Below are 10,115 nucleotides of genomic sequence, written 5' to 3'. Positions count from 1 at the left end.
TGAATTTCATATGCTGGTGATTTAAGTCCACAGCAACAGAACAGGGCATCATCACCTGGCCAAGTTGACACTGAACCTAACTATCACATATGTACCCCTTGTTAACTTGGCAACTACACGCATCACCTTAAACCATACTTAATCTCTAAATAGAAAACAATAACAGACTTTTTTTTTTCACCTAACAATGATCATCTGTCTTGCATACAATGTACTAAATGTTTCCATATACAAAATACATTCATTTCATCATAATGTCACAAAAGCCTTAAATCATTTCAATAACAATACAAATAAAATACCAACAAGGGCGGGCCACAGTGGCTCAGCAGGTGAGAGTGCTTGCCTGCCATGCCCGAGGACCTGGGTTCGATTCCTGGTGCCTGCCCATGTAAAAAAAAAAAATACCAATTCAAAAATAGTACAAAATCTCAAAGCCATTTGTCCTAAAGAAAAATTATCCTCTGGCTGTGGACCTGTGAAATTAGAGCAAGTTATCTGCTTCCAATATATAAAGAAGGAAGAGTCATAGGATAAATTATCTCATTGCCATAGTGAGAAACTGGAAGGAAAACAGGGATTACCGATTCTAAACAATTCTGAAAACCTGCAGGGCCAACTCCATTAGATTTCAAAATCTGAGAGTCATTCATCCTAGCGGCTTTAGAAAGCAGCAGTCTCACCCTTTCCAAGGGTGTTTGCAGTGGCTTTGCTCCCCCAAACACTGGCATGGTTGCAATCTTTGGGGACATTGGGGAGACCATCTTTTTCTCAGCTCCACCCTTTCTAAGCTTCGGGGCAGCCTCTGGGATCTCTGCCATCTCCAGGGCACATGCTCAACCTCTCCAGAACAATGGGGTGGCAGCCAAGCTCCCCCAAATCCCTGGTTTATGTGCTCCACCCTCTCCAATGCCTGGCTTGGCACAACTCTTCCTGAGCAATGAAGTGGCAGGCCTACCCTCTGCTTCTGGGGGCAAAGTCGCTCTCTCCATGTATATGGGTGGGTCTGCTCTCCTGGCCCCTGGTTTCTTAGCTTCAGACTTTAGCTTCCATGGTTCTGCCTCCAAAGCTATTTTTCCTTCAGTTTCTCCCTTTTCTGTCACTTTTAGTCCAGATTGGCAGTGGTTCCATTTACACAGATCCCACAACATTCTTGTTGATTTTCTATGCAGTATGCTGGGATCATGCCCATTAGACAAAAGGACTTTCCACAGATCCTTTCTGGATAACACCATCTCAAATTCTCACTTGTCCAGTAATGGCTAACTACTTCTAATCTTGGTCAAATCCTCACATGGGGCACTACTCTTGGGTCTCCCTTTCTGGAAGCCCAGAATTTTCCAGACCATCGATTTCTGGTTTCTTTGTTTCAGTTTTCAATTTATCTCTTTTCTATCGCATTTCATTATAAGCTACAACAAGCAGCCAGACTGCATTTTCCACATTTCTACCAACAGTCTTCTCAAAGCAATTCAGGCCTTCTCTATCAAAATCCTCACATCTCTTCCAAAATCTTCTTATCCATTTAATAAACTGTTCTGATGTACTGGTATTTGCAAACTGCAGCAGCACCCCCACCTCTCTGGTACCAAAATCTGTTTTAGTTTGCTAAAACTGCCAGAATGCAACACACCAGAGATGGATCAGCTTTTTGTTTTTTTGTATGCTATATTGCGGAATCACATTTCATTATTTTTCCATGTGAGTTGGGTGTCCCATTATTACAGTACCATTTGTTGAATTTTGTTGTTGTTGTTTGGTTTGCTCGTTTGTTTTTTGGGGAAGTGCATGGACCAGGAATTGAACCCAGGTCTCCCACATGGCAGGCAAGAATTCTACCACGGAACTACCCTTGTATCCTTTGGATTGGCTTTTAATAAGGGGATTTATTTAGCTACAAATTTATAGTTCTTTAGAGGAAAGGCAACTGGCTTTCCCCTGAGTTTCTCTGTCACATGGGAAGGCACACAATGATGACTGCTGGTCTTTGCTTCTGGCTTCTTGGGTGCTACAGCTTTCCCTGGGGTGATTGCTTTCTGAATTTCCAAATGTCTGGGTTGAGGTACGAGTGCTGAGATGAGGTGTACTGAACTGCTGAGCTCTCTTCTAACCTCTCTGTTAAGCCTCCCCTAATTAAATTAAACGTCACTCATTGCAGAAGGCACTCCCCTTACCGGACTGCAGATGTAATCAGCAATAGATGCATTCGCTATGATGATTTAAGTCCACAACCACAGGACAGCTGGGCATTATCACCTGGCCAAGATGTCACCTGAACCTAATATTACAGTGGGTTTCGTTGATTTCAGCTTCTTGCTTCTGTGGCTCCTCTTTCTCTCTCTGTTCATTCTGCTTACAAAGGACTCTAGTAATAGGATTAAGACTCATCCTGAATGAGGTTGGTCACACATTAACTGAAGTAGTCTCATAAAACGGTCCTATTTACAATGGGTTTATATCCACAGTAATGATCTGATTTAAGAACATGCTTTTCTGGGGTACATACAACTTTAAACCACCACAAGATATATAGTATTATCACCAATTTGGTGATGAGGAAATTGAGGTACAGAGAAATTGCTCCAGATCATATAGCTGGTTGGTGGTGGAGCTAGGATTTGAACCCAGGTAGCCTGTTTCCAGATCCTGGGCCCAGCATAACTGGGAATGGGAGGTGGGGCAGACATCTCTCACCATCTCTGGGAGAAGCACAGAGTGCCAGTTCTCAAACAGAAGAATTAACTGAGAAGAGGAGAGAGATACAAAAGTGAAGTCCCTTCTCTCATTCTCAATTACCTCCTGTAATATCCTGAGACACCTTCACCAGGCTCTTCTAGAAATGACATAACTTCTGAATTTCACCAGCAGGTGTATCCGTCTATCAATCCATCCACTCATAAAAGGTATATATTGTGTCAGGGTATGTTCTGTTGCAAAGTTCAGAACACCCCACCTCCAACAGCTTAAGTAGAGTTTCCCATCACTTTGCTGCCACTACTTTGTGCCAGTAATGGGTTACAGGTATGGCCAACTTTTTGATCCTTTCAGCTTTTTTTTGGTGCAGCTGGGTAGAGTCTGTGGTGAACTGAGTCTCTAGATCAGTTAGCTCTGGCTGCAGGCAGCCTGTCTGTCCATCCCAGTGTGCCACAAAAATAGTATCATTTTCTATGTGTGCCATGACCTGACAAGGTGGGGAAACAATGGCTTAAGGAACGGACTTCGAATTTCCTCATGAAGTAAGATGTTCAGTGGTAGGAATTTCCAAATTTGGATGTAGCAGCTCAGCAAGGTCATCCAGTCTCTTTCTCTGTGCTTATTTTTCTATTTCCAGAGTTCTGGGTTTGTCTTAGGCCTTTTACCTCATAGTTATAAGACGGCTTCCCCCACCCCAAGTACACCTTCCTACACAACTGTTCAAAGGAGGACAGGATGGTACGAGGGGAATATAAGTCATCAGCCTCTTCTCTCAGGAAGCCACCTCTATCCTAGAAGTCCCCCATTAGGAATCTCCCTCACATTCTTCTGGCCAGATGCACGGGGGCCTGGGAGTTTGAATATTTGGCTTTTCTGGTCTCTACTTTGCAAAATCCACAAGGGAGGAGGGGCTTGGGATAGTTGGTAAGTAACCCATTGTCAGTGTCTTATTTTTCTTTTTTTGTCTATCATTTTTATTATTTAATATTAAGAGATTTGTTAAATGACAATTCCTGGATTTCATTCTAGTGGATTTTTAATAAGGTTTTTTTGTCTTGGAGAATCTACCTCCCTGTGTCATTGAATATATAAGTTGCTATAACTCTCCCAGACAAAACAGGAGTTGCCAAGTCCACCCTGAACTGCAGATATGCTGGGGCATTTATTACCTCTGTTCTGCTAATTTTGTTGTCAAGAGATTTCTGCTCTATGTTATGGACACCATTTATTTAAAAAACTTGTCCTTTAAAGTTCTTATGAATAAAAAGTTAAATTTTAAAAGTCCATGTGTGACAATGCAGTCTTACTTGTTTTGGATTTTTCTAGGATAATTATAAATGTCATCTGTATTTCATTCATGGCTTGTAATTAAAAAACTTCATTGCTTATTCCAAAGATAATGGAATAGAAAAACAAGAAATGATCAGAATTACAAGATTAGGAGTGATTGTCCAGCAACTAGAATATTGGAAATCCAAGGATTTTGATTTCCCCCTACACCTCCAATTCTGTACCTATCTCCATCTTACTTGTACTAGCAAATGGTATTACCAAATCTAGTTGCTCAAACCAGATGACTAGAGGAGTTTTTCCATAGGACTTTCCCTGACCACCGACATCAAATCTATCAATAAATTCTATCCATTTGTTCTCCAAAATTTGCCTAAATTGTATCTACTTCTCTCCATCTCCACTATTCCCACTCATTTCTCTTTTGGACTACACAATGACAGCCTAACTGTATTTCTGCTTTCATCCTTAAGTCCCCTATAATTCATTTTCCCCACAGCATCTAGAGCATGTGCAACAGTTATCTACCGCTGTTTAACAAAACCACCTCAAATCTTAACAGCCATTTTATCAGCTCACAATTCTGTGGGTTGGATAAGCAGGGATAAGCTGGAACACCGCAACTCTGTTTCATATGGTATGAGCTGAGCTTGTTCATGTAGAATGCTCTTGCCTTTGCTTGCTTCAGGAGGGAATTATTAAACCGGGACATGACTTATAGGGATGAGCCTGGTTTCTGGCATCATGGGATTGACAATGCCTTCTTGAGCAAGGCATTCCCTTTGATCAAAAGGGGAAGAGAACTGAAACAAACTACAGTTTCAGTTGCTAACAGGTTTCAAATAGAGTCAAGAGGTCATTCTGGAAGTTACTTCTATGCAAACTTTGGCCAGACATTGCAAATTGCCACAGTATGCCAAGCCCCAACCAACAGTATTCCTGAAAACCCTAAAGAATACCCTGGGCTCTAAAACTCTATACAAGTTTTACCTATTAAGCTTGTTTTTACAGGAACTTAAAGCCTCCAGGGGGCTCCAATGCCAGATAGATAAACCCTGAAACCCAGAGGTATCAATCTCTCCAAGAACATCAACTAATTTCATTCCACTACCCCATAATGTTGACACCCATTTTCAGCACAAAAAGTTAGAATCGTCATTGCCCAGATAGCCCTGAAGATTAAGAGAATGATCAAATAAGAGAGATCAAATAATTGAGAAGTTAGGATTTAATACATGATTTTGACTATTGACTCATTATAAAGATATTTCTTTTAGTTTCCAGTGTATTAGAATAACCAGAAGGAAATACCTGGAATTGTTGAACTGGATTCAGTAGTCTTGATCTTTGATAATGATTGTAAAACGATATAGCGTTCATCTTGTGACTGTGTGATTATAAAAACCTTGTAAGTGACAACCTCTTTATCCAGTATCTGAGTAGATAAGTAATAAAATAAAGACATGCATGAAAAAAGAGGGTTGGGAATATGGAGAAAAAATACTCCTACACAAACTGTGGATAGTAGTTACAAGTACAACTTTAATAGCCTTTCATCACTTGTAACAATTGTAACTACTGTTAAAAAAAAGTAGAATTACTGTTAAAAAAAGTGCTATCACCATTTGTAACAAATTTTCCTCACCAATATTAGTGTTGGTTCTGGGGAGGTGTATGGGAATCCTGTATTTTATGCATGATTATTCTGTAAATCCACAACTTCTCTAATAAAAATTTTTTTAAAAGGGAGAATTATTAGTTTTCAATACATATATATTTTTTAAAATTTTTAATTAATTTTAAATTTAAAAATATGACAACAGAGAAACACAAACATTCTAATATATAATCATTCCATTCTACATATATAATCAGTAATTCACAATATCATCACATAGTTGCATATTCATCATCATGATCATTTCTTGGAACATTTGCATCAATTCAGAAAAAGAAATAAAAGATAACATAAAAAGAAATAAAATGAAAACAGAAAAAGAAATTATACATACCATACCCCTTACCCCTCCCTTTCATTGATCACTAGCATTTCAAACTAAATTTATTTTAACATTTGTTCCCGTTATTATTTAATTTTATTCCATATGTTCTACTCATCTGTTGACAAAGTAGATAAAAGGAGCATCAGACACAAGGTTTTCACAATCACACAGTCACGTTGTAAAAGCTATATCATTATATAATCATCATCAAGAAACATGGCTACTGGAACACAGCTCTACATTTTCAGGCAGTTCCCTCTAGCCTCTCCATTACATCTTGGATAACAAGGTGATATCTACTTAATACATAAGAATAACCTCCAGGATAACCTCTCGACTCTGTTTGGAATCTCTCAGCCATTGACACTTTGTCTCATTTCACTCTTCCCCCTTTTGGTCGAGAAGGTTTTCTCAACCCCTTTATGCTGAGTCTCAGCTCATTCTAGGGTTTTTCTCAATCCCTTGATGCTGAGTCTCTGCTCATTCTAGGATTTCTGTACCACGTTGCCAGGAAGGTCCACACTCCTGGGAGTCATGTCCAACGTAGACAGGGGGAGGGTAGTGAGTTTACTTGTTGTGTGGGCTGGAGAGAGAGGCCACATCTGAGCAACAAAAGAGACTCTCTTTGGGGTGACTCTTAGGCCTAATTTTAAGTAGGCTTGACCTATCCCCTGTGGGGTTAAGTTTCATATGAACAAACCTCAAGACTGGGGGCTCAGCCTATAGCTTTGGTTGTCCACAATGCTTGTGAGAATATCAAGAATTCAACTAAGGGGGGTTGAATTTTCCCCCGTTGTCACCATTCCCAGAAGGGGACTTTGCAAATACTTTACCACTCACTGATCAAATCACTCTGGGATTCATCGGGGCATCACTCTGGACAAACCAACAAAATCTCATGTCCTACTCAAGGTTCCATGTACTTATGTTGTTCAATCAACTATCTACATAAGTTATATTAGGACATGCACTAGTCAAAATATAAATTTTGTACCAAATAAACATTTTTTGTTTTAGTCTCACACATAAGTTGAAATTTTAAAAATTAATTACCGTCAATTTTCAGCACCCTGCAGTAATGACATTCCTTTATTCTTCCTCATGCAAAAACATTTTTTAAATTTGTACATTTAGTCACTATCATTATACACTCTAGGCATTCCTAGATTATACCATCTCAATCTTTATTGTCTATTTTTCTTTGTGATTTCATTTATGCCTCCAGCCCTCCTCCCTCTATCATTCTCACATTCAGCTTCATTCAGTGTTTTAACATAATTGTATTACAGTTAGGTAGTATTGTGCTGTCCATTTCTTCAATACATATTTTAATATGTGAATTCCAGGAAAAAGATACAATGCTATCAGCTGCCTCAAAATATGCAAGATGCAGATTCTATTTAATCACTTTTCCTATTTAGAACTGAAATTATGTTGCCTAAATTATGCAGGTTTCTTTTAAATGGTTCCCATGCTCTTGGTTACACAACACTATATTGATAATAGGAACATAATTCACTGAAATAAGGACACAAATCTCTGGCTTTTGAAATTCAAATTTTAAAATAAAAATACATTTAGATTTTATATTTTGGTTTAGCCTATGGTACATACAAATATTAAAGGTTACTAAATAACTTGCTATTTATGTTCCCAGTGAAAGGAATGATGATAATCAACAATTTTATTACGACAAAAAGTTTTCTAACTTTTACTACTTAGGAGACTATCCAATCTTTTTTCCTTTTGGTAAATCATGTCAGGCTGTCTGAGTTCCAAAGTAGTTCCACCATCTACTCCATGTGACACATTGGGTAAATTGTTTAATCTCAGTTTTCTAATCTATTACGTGGGGAGAAGAGTAGTGCTTACTTAATAGGAATATTTTGATGTTTATATTATTTTGGAATAGTGCCTCACTCACGGTAAATCTCAGTGAATGTTAGTTTCTTAACTTTTAATGGGCAATAGGCAAGCTCATCTTTCACAATATTATAAAATGTCTAAAAGGTATACGTTTTTCTAGAAGGTAGAATTAACAAAAATAAAATCATCATTTATCAGTCATCACATTATAATCCCTCCCAATCTTGAGTCAGTCTTGAACTGATAATGGTGTAGAAGTTAAGGGTAAGAGTTATACTCTCTTGCATGCTAGTTCATTCCTGGTTGGTTTTTTGTAGCTACTTATTAATATCAGTAGAAAATTTGACCTCTGTCTCTTCTTGAAATTTCTCTTAAAAATATGCCAAGTCTGTGTGGACACCTCGCTTCTATCTTCCTTCCTCTCACTCTTCTTTCCTTTTTTCATTCATTCCACAAACACTTATTAAGCATCTATCACGTATAAGGCAACTTGCCATGGTTACAACGCAACAGCAAAAACCCTGGAGAGCCCAGAGACAGATCCTCACAATCTTGAGAATGCTCTCCCAGGGAGACATCCACAGACACAGCCTGACCTCCTGGTCAGAGCATGGTCAAGCCAGCAGCTAACTCACTGAACAGAGCCCACACCGAGTTTATCAAAGGTTTCCATGGTTCCCTTAGTGTTTTTCAATTTATATTTAAATTCTGAAGGAAAAAAAAAACCCATAGATGATTTTCTTAAATGGAAGAACTTCTATTTCTAAGATATTTTTCCACATATCTCTTTTTTTTTCCTGAAAGCTGTCAGTGGTGAAATAGTAAAAGAGAAAGGGTATTTTTCTGCACTGTTTCCTCAAACTTTATCAATATTACACATTTCTGAAATGACAGCGGATATTGCAAGCCCATTATGAGATTCTTTTCATAAATAAGAATTTGTTCCTCTTATTTTCTCAAACAATGGTTGAATTCTCAAACATCTTAGAGTATGCTTCCATCTACTGAAAGGGTTTCCTCCTAAGGTCTCTTTTTGGGAAAGGCAGAGGACCATCAAACATTTCTTCCCTCCTGGGTCTTAGGTGGGACTGTCCAGTTGTAAACTGTCCTGTCCTGCACCTCTGGGGCATACACACTGTGCATCCAACCCAGAGATGCCCTGAAGATTTGGGGTGACCTTGGGCAGGCTTTCTAGGATCTCACAAGTAGCCTTCTTAATTCAGGCCAGGCAGGTGGGCTAGTAGTTCTGGGATAGCCCAAAGTCTTCACATCCTTTTTAGGAGAGCCTTCCTCCTTGCAACTTACTTTTATAGAACAGATGAAAAGAGTCAACAGTTTTTGAGCACGTATCTTACACTCTTTTTCTCATATAAGCCTCCTAATAACTCTTGGAGGGTAATGCTAGTTTACTGATGAGAAATCTGCTGTAGACAGGTTAAGTAACTTCTCTGTGATGAGAGTAAATAGAACCTACTTGCCTTGGTTATGTCGTTTTACCTCCTCCCACGCTCACCCCTACTGTCCTGGAAACTACTGTCTGCCCTTCCTACCCAATCTGTGTCCTGAAACTGACCTCCGTGGACTAGGTTCCAGGGCTCCTTTGCCCTCTGGCTTCCAGCTGAGTTTGGCCAATAGATGGTACTTATAGGACAGTAGAGGGTAGGAGGGGAGAGAGGTCGTGGTATTTTTTTCCAGAGCTGCCCTCTTGATGTGCGGTGGTTCTGGCAGCTCCCTCTTTGCAGCTGTTTTTCAGGACACCAGCTCCCTTCTTTAATCCCTACAAATTTAGAGGTAATAATCTCTTCCCACTGCGTGGGTTTCCTAAACCCTGCCCACACCCCTGTAAATTGTCCCTTCACAAAAAGTCTTTTTAGTTAAAAAAATCTCTGCCTGTGCCTTCTCTTTCTTGCTAAATAGTCTCTCGACCGATGCAGTTATAACAAGTTATATTACCTTCATTTGGAAAACTCGGAGAACGTCTCCAATTAGAAGCAGCCACACCCTATACAACTTTAACACTCAGAGCTACTGAAAAATCCCGGACATAGATCGTGATTTGATCGTGTGTGAACTCCAAGGATGGAGCAGCTTTGGACCCCGATTTACCCACTGAGCTCAGCAGGAGCAGCACCCTCAGACACAAAAACCTCCAGACTCAGCTCCCTTCCCGTTCTCCTCCCCCACACCACCTGCTGAGCTGCTGGCACCTGTAGGATCTGGCTCACCAAGCCAGGCAGCCGGTTTATTTTGTATTGTGCCTGA

This window comes from Tamandua tetradactyla, chromosome 5 (assembly GCF_023851605.1).
Source record: "Tamandua tetradactyla isolate mTamTet1 chromosome 5, mTamTet1.pri, whole genome shotgun sequence".
NCBI lineage: Eukaryota > Metazoa > Chordata > Mammalia > Pilosa > Myrmecophagidae > Tamandua > Tamandua tetradactyla.
This window is presented reverse-complemented; position numbering follows the sequence as displayed.